Source organism: Tupaia chinensis, unplaced genomic scaffold (genome assembly GCF_000334495.1).
Source record: "Tupaia chinensis unplaced genomic scaffold, TupChi_1.0 Scaffold000278_1, whole genome shotgun sequence".
NCBI classification, from domain to species: domain Eukaryota; kingdom Metazoa; phylum Chordata; class Mammalia; order Scandentia; family Tupaiidae; genus Tupaia; species Tupaia belangeri.
In genome coordinates this window covers 99,261-103,632 of record NW_006159761.1, presented here as the reverse complement: position 1 = coordinate 103,632, position 4,372 = coordinate 99,261, and the positions used below count along the sequence as shown (strand labels likewise).

Sequence of the window (4,372 nt, the reverse complement as noted above, 5' to 3'; positions counted from 1 at the left end):
GCTCTCTGCCCCCTGCTGTCGCCTCCACCTGCGCTGGGGCAAGAGCCGGGCTGACTCGGGCCAGGGCCACGCCAGCCGCTGTGTCCTTAGCGGGTGAACCCGGGGCTCGAGCTCTGCACCAGCCGCTCCGGAGGAGCGCGGGTTCTGCGGCGAGGCCTTGTCGCACTCGGAAAGCCGGCTCGCCCTAGACCGCCAGAACCGTCCACCCGGTCCCCCTGTCCCATCCGCGACTGCCACTGCACGGGTGAGAAATCGCCCATCGCCACTAAGCGCGCCTTGGCTGGCGACTGCAGGTGTATGCCTACGTCTGGAGTCCGAAACAGACCTGTCAGCTGCCTTGCTCCTGGGAGACCTGGGGCCGTGACTCAGACGTTTGGTCCTCTGCGAGGCTGCAAGAGTCTGAACGAGGCTACAAGTTCTAAACTAACGCTCATTACTCTGCAAGCCATTCTTTATTTACTGACTGCTAGCTAGCCTTCAAATTTGGAACCTGTGCTCGCCGAGGTGCCCGCCAGTATTCTATAATTTTCACAAAATTTTGCCCATCTACACTTAAAAATATATATGCAAAGCAAACCAGACTCAGAAACAGCTGGAAACCGGGGCTGGACACCGTGGTGGGAGCCCGGCTGCCAGGCTAAAGCAGGCCCCAGGAAGAGCCGCTCTTTCTCTCTGGAGCCAGAGTAGGGCCTGCTTTCTGCATCCAGGCCTGCGCGCCCCCAGCCGATTTTAGGCCAATCTACCCTCAGCACTTGAAGAGGGCGCTGGACCCAGGAGTCTGGGCCTGTCTTTTCCTGGAGAAGGGCAGCCAGGTCTGTGGAACGGAGCGGCGTCTCTGAGTGCCGAGTGCTGGAGATAGTCAGGTTCAGGGTTTCAGGTAACTCCACTGCCTTGCAGCGGACCAGCAATGGGTTAGGTGTTAGTGTATGCACTTTTACCGTTACCAAAACGCAATGCAAAACACTGAGGTAATTTTCAAACGTTTTACTAGGGAAAATAAAACAGAACAAGAAGGGAAGAGTCTTCTGTCTGCAGCGCCTGCTGGGCCATGGCTAAGTATCAATCACAATATTCACCACCGTTGGGGAGTTGGAGGCTGGGCCTGCACAGCGAATATACAAGAAGCTGGTGCATGGAAGACCAGTTCCAGGCATCAGAGAGAGAGGCAAGAGGTGGCCCCAGGCTCCACAATTCCCAGGCCCAGGAGGCCACAGGGACTGGCAGACTTCTGGACTGGGCTATTCTGATGCCAGTGTGTGACTCCAAGGGAATGCCAGGAGAAGGGAGGCCGCCTTGCAGTGGGTACTCACAGGGTATAGGCTGAGATGCGTGCCCCAAAGACTGTGCTATGCCCATGGTGACAGCCCATGGAGACAAGCTCAGGGTTGTAGAAGAGGCTCTGGGGACTTGCCCGTGTGATACTTGACCCATGTCAGAGTTAGCGGGGAGAGGCCTTGTGGGGAGATGACCGAAAGGAAACTGAGGCTGAGGTCAGCCAGGGAAGAGTGTGGATGAGAAGGTAGTTAACGGATAGCTTCCAAGGGGAGGTTGCAGAATGCAGAGCTAGGTGATGGGGACAAGCTGGGGCTTGGGGATGTGGCCGAGAACACACACACACACACACACACACACACACACACACACGCACAAGAGGCCTCAGTCCCAGAACGATGGCCAGGGAATCCATTCCTTTATTCCTACAACAAATAATGTATTGCTTTGACCCACAGCCCCGCAGACACACATCCCCGAGACACAGACGCAGACACACATACCCGAGAACACAGACACGCAGACACACATACCCGAGAACACAGACACAGACACACATACCCGAGAACACAGACACGCAGACACACATACCCGAGAACACAGACACAGACACACATACCCGAGAACACAGACACGCAGACACACATACCCGAGAACACAGACACAGACACACATACCCGAGAACACAGACACGCAGACACACATACCCGAGAACACAGACACAGACACACATACCCGAGAACACAGACACGCAGACACACATACCCGAGAACACAGACACAGACACACATACCCGAGAACACAGACACGCAGACACACATACCCGAGAACACAGACACAGACACACATACCCGAGAACACAGACACGCAGACACACATACCCGAGAACACAGACACGCAGACACACATACCCGAGAACACAGACACGCAGACACACACACAGATACACGTATTCAAGAACACAGACGCAGACACGCAGACACACAGACACACAGACACATACCCGAGACACAGATGCAGACATGCAGACACACAGACACAGACGCAGACACGCAGACACACATACCTGAGAACACAGACACACAGATACATGTATTCGAGAACACAGACGCAGACACGCAGACACACAGACACACACCCGAGACACAGATGCAGACATGCAGACACACATACCTGAGAACACAGATGCAGATACACGTATCCGAGAACACAGACACGGAGACACACAGACACACATACCCGAGAACACACACACACACACACACACACACACACACACGCACGCACAAGAGGCCTCAGTCCCAGAACGATGGCCAGGGAATCCATTCCTTTATTCCTACAACAAATAATGTATTGCTTTTAGAAGCAGTGTTTCCTTAATGTTCTCTGGGTGAGGGTCAGGAGGATCTGAAGCCAGGTTCGAGAGCAGGAGGACTCTCAAGCTGAGTTCTCGGGCTACCATGAGGAGTTGTTGAGAGCCAGCTGTGTGAACTCCTCACCCGTGTGGGCCTCCAGTCTTCAGTGGACAGTGAGGGTCAGGCTGTGTCAGGGGCTGGGGGCTTGCAGAGCAGGGAGCTAGCCTGACTCTGAGCTCTGTGGACCAGGGACTGAGGAATCTCACCACAGTCCTCCCTCCCTGGCAGCCTCCAAAGTGGGGCACCATCTCCCTCCCAGAAATAAAAAACCATACGAAAATGCCGATAATGCCGTAATTCTGCTGTGGAGAAAGACCTATCCTAGTCCTTTCTAAATTTTTTTTCTGTCCAGATTTGTAAAACAGATTCCCTTCAGAGCTTCGAAATTGCAGTTTTAGTTTTGCAGCATTTCTATTTTCCGCCTGGACCAAGTGTCGCCAGAAGGAGCTAGGCGGTGCCCACTCCAGGGACTGCTTGCCCACCTCTGGCAACAATTCTGCCGGACACTGTTCCTCCCCTTTCCTCTCGCAGAACGATTTCCTTTCCCTTTCGCGAATTCTTCCAGCTCAGTACATTTCTCAGACTTTCGGGTTCAGATACGACAAGTTTATTAGGAATTCGGTGGCTTACAGGAGAGTTCTGAGTGTGTGCGCGCGCGGATGTGGTAGAGTGAAGAGGCAGGAAGAGCAGGCCATAAAAAGAGGTGACCTACTCCTAGGACAGCGCATCCCGCTGTCATTTCTTAATTTGAACTTCTGCAAATGCTTTAAAAAAAAAAAAAAAGCGCCTGCCTTCCACGTTCCCAACGTCTAAATTAGTGAAACCAGATTGTCCTAATAAGACCTTTGGTTGGAAACACATGTCGTCATAAAAAGGTAGATGGAGAGTCAATTAGACACGCGCACGCACTCCCGAGTCGGTGTGAGCACTGGGCGCAGCTGTCCGGGCTGCGGCGCCGCGAATGCAGAGCAGCGGGCGGGAAATCGATTTGTCACAAAGGGAGAGGTGTAAACGCTGCGCGCAGGGATTGCCGGCTCAGTCCCCCAGCTCTCTCCTAGGCCCAGCTCCCGCTAGTTCCTTTGCCTGAGAAACGTCCAGAAGAGTGGGAACGTTTTCTAGGGCGCTCCCCAGTTGGAAATCGCATCAGAATAATATCCGTTCCCCTAGAGTCTCCGCATTTGCAGCAGCTATGGCGCCAAAGAATTTCTTCCGCGGCTCCACCCTGGGACTCTGGATTCTCTGCTGCCACTCTCAGTTTGGACCTTAAAGATCTCCTTTCAAGAGCGAAGCCAATAGAATACATCGTTATAAGGAGAGCCTGGAAAATTTTCTTTAGAGTGGGAGGTGCAATCCAAAATCCAGACAGGTCACTGAGTCCCCAAAGCTGACTGTCCAGGCGGGAGAAGAGCCATAGAATCCAGTTCATTCTACATGTAGAGACGGGGCTGGGTGGCCATTTTTCCTAAAATTTTGCAGAGATTGCAGTCCAGTGACTATGCCCCGCGTTGGGGCCTGAGTGCGGCTTGAGTCCGAAGCTTCTGCGAGGTGGACCTATGAAGTCCTAGGCTCCAGGCTGCTAGATTCCTGGGGCCCAGACCCCCCACCCCCAACTCTGGAGGCCAGCGCAGCATTGCCCCCCACCTCCCCCGTCTGTCCCTATCCCTGATGGAGCCCCTCTTCGGACT

General features: G+C 53.9%; 1 protein-coding gene across 2 annotated transcripts in view; it reads left to right on the top strand.

The window, feature by feature from the left end:
- PRRX1 (paired related homeobox 1) overlaps positions 1-4,372 on the top strand; it is a 78,912-nt gene that overhangs the window by 1,587 nt on the left and 72,953 nt on the right. The gene's annotated exons all lie outside the window — the stretch shown is intronic.